The sequence below is a fragment of the Lepeophtheirus salmonis genome, chromosome 3, assembly GCF_016086655.4.
Source record: "Lepeophtheirus salmonis chromosome 3, UVic_Lsal_1.4, whole genome shotgun sequence".
Taxonomy (NCBI): Eukaryota; Metazoa; Arthropoda; class Copepoda; order Siphonostomatoida; family Caligidae; genus Lepeophtheirus; species Lepeophtheirus salmonis.
This window is the reverse complement of record NC_052133.2, coordinates 37,741,805-37,754,304: the sequence shown is the minus strand read 5'-3', so window position 1 is coordinate 37,754,304 and position 12,500 is coordinate 37,741,805. Positions and strand designations below refer to the sequence as shown.

Genomic DNA, 12,500 nt, shown 5'->3' with positions numbered 1-12,500 from the left:
ATATATAGAGAGCATAACAATGAAATCCGGCGCTTTTGATTCTTCTACTTTAAATTAACAAAAAATGGTCATTTAATAAAGATTTATTCAAAAAAAAAAAAAAAAAGGGCTGAGCAGGGAATAGAATTAGTGAGAATATATATCACTCAATGTAGCCTTCGTTAGTCACAATAACGGCCTCGATTTGGGCCCTGAACAGTGCACAGGTCTTAGAAATCCTAGTCCGGTCTAAATTCTTGCATTCCGGTACGATTGGTGGCATAATGACCTTTACTAACCTTTGGTTCAAGGTAGCTCGAGATAAAAAAGCTAGGTGGTGAAATAACCTTGGACACTCAGTCATAGCCGTACTTCTGAAGCCAATCCTGAGTCCTTTTGGATGTTTGACAGGGAGTAGAGCCCCGCAACCCTTTTCCTGTCCATCCTTGTCAAATTTGATACTTCAGCATTGCTAATATCCAGATTGTTGTTCATCAAAATCATCACAATAGCGCACCTGCGTTCTGCTTCTAAAAATATAATAGGCTTGAAATCTTCTGTTGATGACTCTATGGCCGTGTTTGGCTACTAAATGAAACATGTATATGTATATTTAAAAAAAGCATTTTGCAATTTCGCATTCATATGTGGGTGGAAAATCTTGAAATCTGAAGCGCAGAATTGTGTTCAAGTGCTCAACAAAAAAATTTATTCCGGTTCTTTTGCAATCGGGTTACTTATGCATTAAAATATTCAACATTTCCATTTTTTTTAATTGATATTTTGTACTTATAATTATATGGAAATAAAGATGAATTGGTTTCCAAATTTTTACCTTGCATAGAATAATCCTAGTAAAATGACGTCATATAGATAGCAACAAGTGATTTTATCATTAATCCATTTATATAATAATCCTGGATATATCTAATATTTATTAGGATAATAAAGGCTTTAGCTAATCTTTAATTAAAAATAATGCCAAACTATTATCGTGCATGAAAGACTCTTAAGTTTTTAGTAAGGAATTCAATCGATATACTGAATTACTTTGCTATAACAGAGGCGTACGCAGAAGAAGGGCTGGAGGAAGTGTAGAAGAGTAAAAAAATGTATTTTTACTCGAATACCTATAGAATTTTGATTTTTTTTTTTTTGTGAACAGCTGTGAATTTTTGAACTATTTTTCAAAAGATTTTAATTTTTTGTGAATAGTTATGAATTTTTGAAAAAAAAAATTCAGAACATTTAATATTTGTGATTTAATTTTTCAAAAAATTTTTTTTTTTTTTAAATTCCAACAAACTAAGCCCCCCAAAAAAAAAAAAAAAAAAAAACTCCTGAGGACGCCTCTGTATAATATGAGTGAAAATAATGCTTTGTACTGGTAGAAGGCACTTCAAAATGAGCCATACATACATAACAGGTTGCTTGAGGGGGAAGTTATTACACATTTTAATGTCAGCTGATTTATGTGTGAATAATATATTAAATAATATAAATTTGTTGTTTGCACTTCTTAATCTTTCGTTAGTAACAACCTTTTTATCAGGAATTTGGAGTTTCAGCAAGATACAAATTGTTATTCTTATTTTACTAACATTTAATTTCTCTTACTGAAAAAAAACTTCTTGGAATATTCATTACTGTAGGCGACTTCCGGGGATCAAATTAAACCCAACCCAAGGTTAATAGAAATACAAAATTAGACTAAAGCATTAAAATAAGTAGAGCATTGAGCATTGTTAGTCTGAGGAAATAGTATAGTCAGTATTTTTCATATTTTTTCGCAAGAATTCGCTTTTCCTATGAAGTCATTAATTTATTTATACTTAAGACGATAACACTTGTTTTATGTTTATCTATATTCATATTTTAGGTTTTATAAAGTGAATTTTAACCTCCACGTTTCTTTGAAGTGATTTACTCGTTCCCATTGTCTGCCAATATATCTTCTGGACCTAGCTTTCCCATGTAATATGATAAGTGGTTATACACAAAGAATTACAAATAAAGAATTTTTTCCAGGGAAAATTGACCTTAAATGTGCTCTTATACCACCAGGAGCTTGCAAAATATGTGACCGTATAATGTTTTAATATGAATTGAAATTGCAAATAGATAGGTACATTAAATAGTCATGAATGAGATATCTAACTTAATAAAAACTAAAGGAACACACGATTAATAGCAAACCATTTAAGAAATAAATTAAAATTGTCAATGGTAGATACATTGTTTTAACTATTTTATATTATCATTGGAGACTAATTATTTTTACATCTAGTGGGTGGATTCTTCATCAAAAGATCCTCTGCGATGGTGATACATGTGTGAAGTGAGTATCTTAAACAAATAAAAGCTTTACAGCAAACAATTTGGAAAGAAGGAACACAAATTCAAGCATAATTAATAAATTTTATTTCTTTTGATTTCATATGGAATATATATCCTTCATCTGAGGTAAACTCTAAAAACTTAATAAACTCTGAATTTAATGACGGTCTCTTCTGTACCCTCCTCTTGAAGGTTCCATCAATATCTGTCAACTGTAGTCCGGGGTCCATTTGCCCTCTTTTCCGTCTAAAAAAAAAAGAGCAATGCCCTTTACAGACCAGTATTGAGCTGTCCCTACATCTGATATAACCTCATGAATTTGCATCAGTTTCTCCACCTCCAGAGAAACCCCAACAAATTATTACATGAAGGATTTAAAAATGGAGCTTCGAATTTTGAAACCTTCTCGGAAAAGAAAAAAAAAAGAATTCATCCTTATCAAGGACCTCCTGGTGAATTTTAGAATGAAACTTTTCCAAAAAAATGGGGACCATGGAGATTAATATTCCAGTAGATATCATCCCACATTGGGAAGCAAAGCCATACAGTACTTGTAGGGTCCGTTATATAGCAGAGCTCTTCTCTAAAATTACTATTGATATGGTCCAAAATCTCATCTCCTTCTCTGAAGGAGAAGTTGCAGAGATGTCAAACAAGACCCCCATACATTTATCTCATCATCTCACATAATATATAACTAAAATAACTAAACTATAGTTAACAGTTATTTTATTTATTTATACTTTCTACACTTGTGACTCAAATCTAGCTGGGTTTTTTATTATTAATACACGAATATATTCCAGCTTATAGCTAGAGTTGTTATTTTCTTGAAGGTATAAATGAGAGCAAAATACTGCCCTGCCCTGGTGGGCCAAAAAAGTAAATTCTGACTCAGACACTTTTCACCACGTTTATTGTTTTTGTGCTCGTTGGGCTAGTTGGTTTAAAGGTTTAGGTTAGACCATAATGTATTCGGGCTTGCTCGAATTTTCAATCTGATGTATCGTACCGACTGCTGACGTCACTATTAAAAAGTGTGGCGGAAGTCAAACATCAGTCTTACACGCGTTAGGGTATACCCTCGTATTTCTATTAACCTTGACAACAACCAGTTTTTAATGAAGTTCCGTCCATTATATAAAATAATAGCTACAATATTCCGTTTTTTTGCTATATACATAATATATATTCCATCTGTATGTAAAAATAAAAGAAATAGAAAATTAACGTAGTCACCCTCCCAATTTGAGGAATGTTTAGTAGAAGAGCAGCTTAGCTTTCATGACATTTTATTAAGTCAGCTGCAAAAACCCGTGAGAACAAGGAAATAAACACAAATCCTACTCCAAATAAGGCAAACACATGAGCAGGAGTTACCCAGTTCTCAATCCTCAATTCTACTTCGAATCCAACAAAAACTTACACTTAGAACTCCCGAGCCAGCAATCATTGGGACTCTTCGTCTTTCATGAGCACACGCTCTAGCTATTACTTTATACTTAGAGGTTCTGTCTTCAAATAATAATGACAACAACCTTTGAAAATATAAAATCAGGTTCAGGTACCAACTTATAAGGTCTCTCCCGCTTTCTAGGATAAGTTTTATACATCTCCATCATTAAAGCATTGACACATCTCTCAAACTCTCCTCCAATTAGAAAAAGGAATAAGGCTCAAAATTAACTTACCAACCTAGCTAATCACGTCATTTTCCCTAATGGTTGGTAATATTCTTGATTTAATGCTATGAGATATTCAGCGTTTAACCAAATGCATCTTCATTTTTTAATATCAAATTTCAAGATGGCTGACTTCTAGAATAACGACGTCATGTGGAAATATTATATTTAGCATTGACACTGAGCCATCTCTATTAGATCCTACAATAAGGCCCAAACTATAGCCAAACTAACTGGCTAATCACTTCATTTTTTCATAATTCTTAAGAATATTCTTGTTTTAATAGAAAAGATATTCACAGCTTTTTTTTTTTTTTTTTTCAGCTCAACCAATTAGAGTTCAAAAAACTAATAAGGAGTATGAATAGACCAATGAACAACTGGCAAAAAAATACAAAATATTTATTTTTAATGTCTTGGGGATAGCATTGGTAATTATAGACAATCGTAGAGAGGCTATTACAGTCCCTTAGTCATACAATATCATAAATAATCCTACTCGATTACAAAACTTACTTACAAAGGATCACATTAGGTATCACCTTTTTGAAGTTGAATCATCATCAAAAGACGTCATACCTAGTTTTAGATATTCAAAAAATATACTAAGCTTTCTTTTAAAAATAATTTGGCACATATTCATTCTAAATTTATTTTAATTTTGTTGTCAAGACACATACTAGTAATAAAGGGGGTTTTAAGTTATATATAATGTTTACTACAGTAGGTTTGGCAGGCGTTAAATTAATAATGCCATATTATTAAATTGAAAAGTAATTTCGTTTTATAACGAGTACTTATTATTAGAAGCAAAAGTGATTATTTATATTATTATTTTACCTTATATCAATGAAGTATAAATGATATCTACTGAATAATTTCAAACTGAAAAATTGTAGGAACAAAAAATATTCAGTCTCATCTTTTAAATTTGTGCATTTTTGATAATTTTCCATTTAAAAATCTCAAATTAAATATGTGGTCCTTCTATTCAACAATTAAGTAAGTTAGAATTATTTGACCCAAAATTGAGACTGCATTGCATTTGTATTCCTTAACTATTAATACTAAAAACTATTCTGGTTAATCTTTTAAAGACGGCTGAAAAGTTGCAAACATTTAAAAATATATCATACAATAGATCATATTTAAAGGGCGTTATCATGCTAAAATAGTTCAGCTCACTAGAGCTCAATCCCATGGACTTCATTGTGTGGGTGTCAGTTGAGAGACACATCAACAGATCCTCCTGAACACAAGATACGATCTAATGTACAGGATCCGGGAGGAATTCTGGAATCTGCGAAAAGAGACTGTCATTAAGACCTACTCTCGTTTCGTAGGTCAAATCGAGGCCTTTATTGACGCCAAAGGCGATTTCATTCAATAATGAGTACTTGTTTTTTATTCAGCTTTTATTTGGCATTGGTTTTTATTATAAACAGATGATTAGTGTAGGAGAAAATCCATTCCTTAAACAAATGTATGTTAATTGTTATATATAAGTCGCACTCTGCATACATTAACCATGGATGGGATATACATTATTGGTATTTCAAATCATTCCAGACATTTGTATATAAAGAGCATAATTGACCAAATATGTCGATGAAATATTAGGCGGTATGCATTTAAGGGGGGTCAGGGATTTCTCTTTCTCTTGATATTTATTCAAGATTATTTTCAGTTCATTTAACATATCTAGAAATATAGGTTTTAAAACAAAACCAGCCTTTTTTTTTGTATCACATGTGTAACCCTCCAACACAAAAGCAAGTTAGAATGGGATGGGTATCCGCAGTGGTTGGGGTAGAGGGGCTGTTTTTTTGTTACCCTAATCAGTATTCTATAAGTTGATTGGTTGAATTTGCTATTGTTAAGCTGTGATCACTTCTCAATAATTATTAAATAATAATTCCATAGGGACTGTTTGATGTACAATAATGGCCACTAGGGTGCCCTATATTTCTTCAAAACTTGACAGGATCTAAAATTGAAACACTAAGAGGAAGTCAGAATTTCTATCAAAAAATTCAAATTACACCGTGGCATCATTTTCTTGGGATATAAACTTTGTATTGAGCTCAGATTTTTCACATTTCATAATGTTCTCAGACATAATTATCGATTAAAAGTCTATGAGGTTTTGCTGGGATACGAGCGCCTTGCATCAGCTGGCAATACGTGCTGGACATTAAACACATTGTTATCTTACTAACAGAAATTTGACACTTTATTTTGTTGTCAACTGCCGATGTGTATTTTTCGCTAATCAGTGTTCTGAACCTATGATTGGTTGAAATTTTAAGGCATTTGACTTATAATAATAAAATTAGTTATATTAAATATTAGGTCGGTAAACGGCAAGCTATAGTCTTTCTTAGAGGGAGACGTTCTACTAGAAATATTAATAAATAATAACTAAGGAAAAAATAAGAAAGGAAAACCAACCAACTGTTTTCCTTTTCTAATCTCAAAACAGTAATTTATTTGACCAAACAGCCCATCTTTAATAATAACTGGATGCACAACCGATTGAATAAAAATAGAGAAAAAGAGCGATTCGTCTTTCAGTTGTTGACTACTACATAAACACCGCTACTACTTGGAGTTTTTTATTACAAATGTAACGGCGTTACCTCGGTAAGACAAAAATACCTTCTCTCTTAATACGTTGGCTATTTCATAATTTATTATTTTTGACGAATAAACGAAGAAATAAGTTATTCTATACTTATCCTCTGTTTCCAAAAGGACAGGACTACAATTTCTTATTCATCCCTTGTCGTTTATATCATTTATAATTGGCCATTTTATTATTCCTATGAAGAAAGTTTGGCTATCATACACAATTAATAATATACCTATAGCTTCACTTATAAAAAAATATCCCTGAGCAATATTATAATACAGTATCGAATCAAATACTATGTAGATTTTAATAATATGTAATTCATTTTTAAAAGTGATGAATAAATAATATGAGAGTGATAGTCAGGGAGTATATGATCGATAAATAGCAGTTGGTGTGGTTGATTATTTGGCTAACCACCAGATGATTTTCCTTTTTTCTGTTTCTTTTTTGGATGAAAGGTTACGTGATACAATAAAAGTATAGATATAACATAAATATCAGCCGACAGTTTACTTTCCTTTTCTTGGCCTATTGAGTATCCAGTTATTATATAGGTTGGTGATTTAGCCCTGCAACGCAGCACCCTCTGCTTCCTCTATAAAATAAAACTATTTATAAAAGTAATTATGTAACTGTGTGATAGTTTTGGGCACTAACCCCCTCCCCCCTCCCCTGCAACAAAAAATGATGAGAGATAGCAACGACTCAGGTCATGTTTATACCTTTTTTATACAATAAATATGAATTTGATATAGCATTCAAATTTTTTTGGCAAGGTGACATAATCAATTTCAAGTAGTAATCCACAATAGTATAGTTTTGAATAATGCATTGCTACCCAACACTGTAGAGAACGCACCTTTTAACTAATATATATTATACAAACATAGTCTGTGACATTTCAAAAAACTAAAAATATCCACACTACTTAATATGTACACTGCAACAGAGACTTTGTTAATAGGAATGACCTCAAACTGACTTCGTTTTCATTGTATTCACATAAAATGGGTTAGAAACAAATGCTTTTAATTTAGCAAGGAATAATTTATACGTAGAACACGGACTCTTTTCATCCTTCCGTTTTCTTGACTAAAGGCTATTTTTTATTAGTAGAAAAGTTATAAAAAGAAAGGAAAAATTGTGTTAAAATAATGATGTAATGAACGTTTTAAGGGATTAAATAACTTTTTATTATTGATTACAAGCTCGTTATTTTATAGATCAAGTAGCCACATAGTTCTACGATCTTCAATGATGCTTGACAGACAAATTAACAAACTTTACTTTATTAGTATACTAGCGATAGTAATGGTTGACGTTATTAGGCATCGACGGACAGATAAACCTCCTTTATTACTATAGTTTTTCTTTATTAATATCGAAATTAACTCCTCAAGAAATCCTCAATGTTACTGTACGTTTTTCATAAACAATTTCAAACCTAATTATTTGATACTTAAAATTATTTTCTAAATAATAAAATAATAGTTATTATAACAGCTTGATAGAATAAAAAAGTCCAGGTTGCCAACATCAACAACAAAGCTTACACTCTAAAATGCATCCCTAAATTTAGATACCCTGTTATTTTATTTCTTATTATAAAGCGCTGAGCTTTATCTACACACGCTCGTTGTTAGACCTAACTTTTTATATGTAGTCATTTTCTTTTTTCTTTTTTTATGTAATGAACTATAGATACAAACGCTTGTTTTTCAAAATGATTTCTCCTTTGACAATCAAGCCAATAAACTTTGCTTTATTAACATAGCATGTTCGGATAGCATAAAATGAATAGATCAACCCAAAAAAGATTTTAATTTCTTAAGACGTTCATTACACCAGGGGTTCTCAATCTTTCACAACTGAAGGCCTGAGTTTGATTGCTCAAAGATTTCCGTGGAACACCTTCCCAAATAAATGAGTAAAAGTCATTACATGTTTATACTAAAAATAATAAACTGTGTTGTGCCACAGTTAGTTATAATACCCAAAATACATATTCTGTTTACCCTGAGTGAGACATTTGGACTTGCTTCTAGGAAATAATAGGATCATGTCGTGGTGGGATGGGTGAGATGCTGACATGCAGAGTAGCATTCGCAGTTCCTATCATTTTGTTCCTTGCCTTTGATTTTATGACAGTCACAATAAAAATCCCGGATTCTCATAAAAAGGTAGTGGTGAAAGGCAAGAGAATTAAGCAAATTGTAAATTGGTTACAACTACAAAAACTCGCTTGATCTTTTATTTTGTGTTTTTTTCAATTATAATTAATTATATCCTGTCTCAGTGTCTAACCATCATAGGCTTTGGTTTTGCAGCCGTTGGCATCTTAACTCCTTTTGGTTTTACCTGTTCACTTTACTAAATAACAATATAATCTTGTACTACTACCTCCGCGGTACACTAGACGGCACTCTGTGGTACACTGGTTAAGAAACCATGAATTACACAATTATTTTTATCCTATTACCTCATTTATTTCATAACTATGCTACTCTTCAAAATAGCCCTTAGTAAGTCAAATAAACAGAAGAAGAAAGGATTACATGTTCCACATATAAAGTATCCTTGAGTAAAGTAGCCAAACTATGACAGTTTATTAGTCTCAGACTTCTTTTAAAAGACTCATCCTCTCAGGGTTACGATATAAATATAACCCATAAGGAAAATCCGGTGAATTTTTTTGCTGGCCCGTTTTTTGGAATTGGTAATCTGAAGAATGAATTTTCTTTTGCTTAGCAGTTGTCATTATTATTTAATTCCTGAGTAGTGAGCAGCCTTTCCTAAATAGATTTAATTATATTCAAAAACCTGATTGAACATTTGTATGTGCTCATAAAAGACGGAGAGTAACCTCGAGGGTTAGTTGTGGAGTTATAACTGTCAGTCCTTGTTAGACTCAGAATAAAATTGAGGGTCGACATTTGAGTAATTTAAGCAAATGTCCTTTTTTATTTCCTTTTCTCCTTCCTGATTGTAGCTGATCTAATGAAACGTCATGAGTAATATTCGATATCTCCTCTAAACATTCTTCAAATTGTCAGGGTTACCATGTTGATTTTGTGTTTCTTTTTTTTAACAGACACATTCTACACTAGATTTTCATCACTGACTTATATCATAGGTGGACTTGATTTTTTTTAAATCGAGAATGGCTCGTTTTGAGTAATCTATATAATCACGTTTATCTATTTGGGAGGGGTTGATTGCTAGTACGCTGACAAGGGAGGGGAAAGGTGACCCCCATGATCTATTTGAATCGGTAAAAATAGGATGTGAGTTAAAAAAATAAAAAAAATATTTTTCAGGACTAGTGTCAGGGGGAGGAGCATAGGAGATACAATAAAAATTGTAAAAATGAAACTTGGTAATTTTTTGCAAAAATATATATATATTTGTGTGAAAAAAGGAAATATTCTTTAAAAAAAATTCAAAAATGAAATTTTAAATATTAAATTTTTTGGAAAAGAAAAATCAAAAATCCATAGCTATTCACAAAATCACAAAAAAAATTCAAAAATCCATAGCTATTCACAAAAAATTTAATTTTTTGGGAAAAAATTTCAAAATTAAATTTTTTGCTCTTCTGCATAATTTGCCCGAATGACAAAAATAAATTCTAGTAAAAAGGTGAAAATCATTAATTGGAGGGGGGACTACATCCCCTCCAGCCAACCCCTTCTATGAATGACTCTCCATTAATAGGCTGATAAATACTACAAAATTTATTACACCAATGTTACAAAAACAAGGTTGTTTAAAGCTACGGGAACACTTGCGACATACAAATGCAATTTGTAGAAACATTACTGACTAGTATATAATCTCTATATATAATTAAACCATGTCCATGCCAAAAGGGTTGCAACTGTCCCTGGTCTCCCCAACTCGTTAATATTTTTCTATTTCTGGCTAAGAATCAGTTGTTCAAATAAGAATTGATGTAATAATGATTAAACATTTATTGCTACACTTCCAATAAAACATACAATCAGTATGGGCACATTTAAAATAACTTTAACCATTGGTGCCCTTGCAATAGTTTGACGGATTAGGTATCCTACTGCAGTCCGTCCTGAACGTGTAAGAATTGATGTAATGGCAAATTACCAAGATTTCTTGCAAATAGTGATCATTTAACTAAATAATCCATTATATAATACAGTGAATATTATCCAACATAAAAACTTAATTCATCAATATAATAAAATATAGATCAATACCCCCATGCAATTGTAATTTTAGTAGAAAATTAAATACTTCCGAATGGTTCATTATTCAACCATTAACACAGAGAAATTTTTTAAAGATTTTTGAATGAAACTTTTTAATTTAGTTAATATGGGTCTAAAAAAAAAGGAAGAATATTTTCCCCGGAAAATAGACATCCTTCGTATTATAAAAACTATATTCATAAGATCACACTATGCAGATCTGAACACATATTACAGTTAATTTGGTCAAGATTTGTTAATAATTCAACGTTACGTCTAGAATAATTTTTTGAGAAAAAAAATTGAGAAGGGAAAAATCAATATAAAACTCTTTGAAGAATTTCAAATACGATATTATGTACCAGGTGCGGCGAAAAAATCTTTACACTTTGTTTTTGCTACATAAATTTTGTGAATGCGGTAAAATTGTTAGAGTCAAATAATAAAAAATGAAATGAACAAAAAAATAGATCTTCCCATGTGTCTTAGAAGGCGAATACATGCTATCTGAACGTGGGCAACAAATTTCGGTCCGCACACTTTTTGGTCTGAACCAACGGAAGAGAAATTGTTACCATGGGTCCAGACTAACTACCCGTCCATGAACGGGTTGTTCCAGCAGGACGGTGCGCCTGCACACATGTCCAAAAAAGCCCAGAAGTGGTTGGAGGACAACTTGCCTTTCTGGCCCCCTACTCACCAGATGCCAACCTATTGGACTTCACTTTTTGGGTACATATTATGCCCAAGGCCTGCACCATCCGTCACCCAAATATCAGCACCCTCAAGGACACCTTCAACTAGCACTGGGATGTCATGTCTGATGACTATATCGGCAATGGGTGAAATGCCTTCCGTGGCCCCCTGGAAGCCAGCATTGCTGCCAAAGGTGGCTACATTAATGATTAGTGTAGCCAATACATTATATTAGTTATTTTTAATTTGACATACCCTATTACAACTGGTTGATAAAATACACCTAGATAAAGTTCTAGATTTAAATTGTAAACATTTTTTCACCGTACCCCGTACATTATATTTCCACGTATAAGCCTATAATTAACTCACATATGTCTATGAAACATTGGGCTATATGTACTATATATTATGTCAAAAATAAATTGGGATTTTCTCCTTTTCTGGATTTTTATTCAATATTTTTTTTTATAATGAGGCATCACATATACAAAAATTTCAATATTTATAATATACTTGATGTTGAATTAAAATAACAGAATGAATTTCTACATCTACTCGGACGAAGTATTGAACAAATAATATGTTGCATAACACAAAATTATAGTAATAATATATGACCTAACCTACCTTTGGTATGTGTGTACATATACTATTCACTCAAATATTACTCAACAAGCACAATTAGTAGAGATCGACTGAATAAGATATATAGCTTTGAAGTAGACAAATTTTTAGAGCAACACTCTGAAGATAAACGTTCAACAAAATAAGATAAGACAAAGTTCAATTAAAGGACAGATGTGTACATAATAATACACATAAACGATTAGGAACTTTAAGAGGCAATGAATTAGTTACAAATCCTACGACTACTAACAACGTTTGCGTAAATAGCTGAACATTTTATATGGCAAAATGCCCAATATTAACATATTGAATGATAAA

General features: G+C 31.8%; 1 protein-coding gene across 1 annotated transcript in view; it reads right to left on the bottom strand.

Moving 5' to 3' along the window:
- Positions 1-12,435, bottom strand: part of LOC121115020 (uncharacterized) — a 57,951-nt gene extending 45,516 nt beyond the window's left edge. The window contains exon 1 of the mRNA XM_071887378.1: positions 12,183-12,435. The gene's annotated coding sequence lies outside the window, so the exon portion shown is untranslated. The remainder of the gene's footprint in view (positions 1-12,182) is intronic.
- Positions 12,436-12,500: the final 65 nt, after the last annotated feature.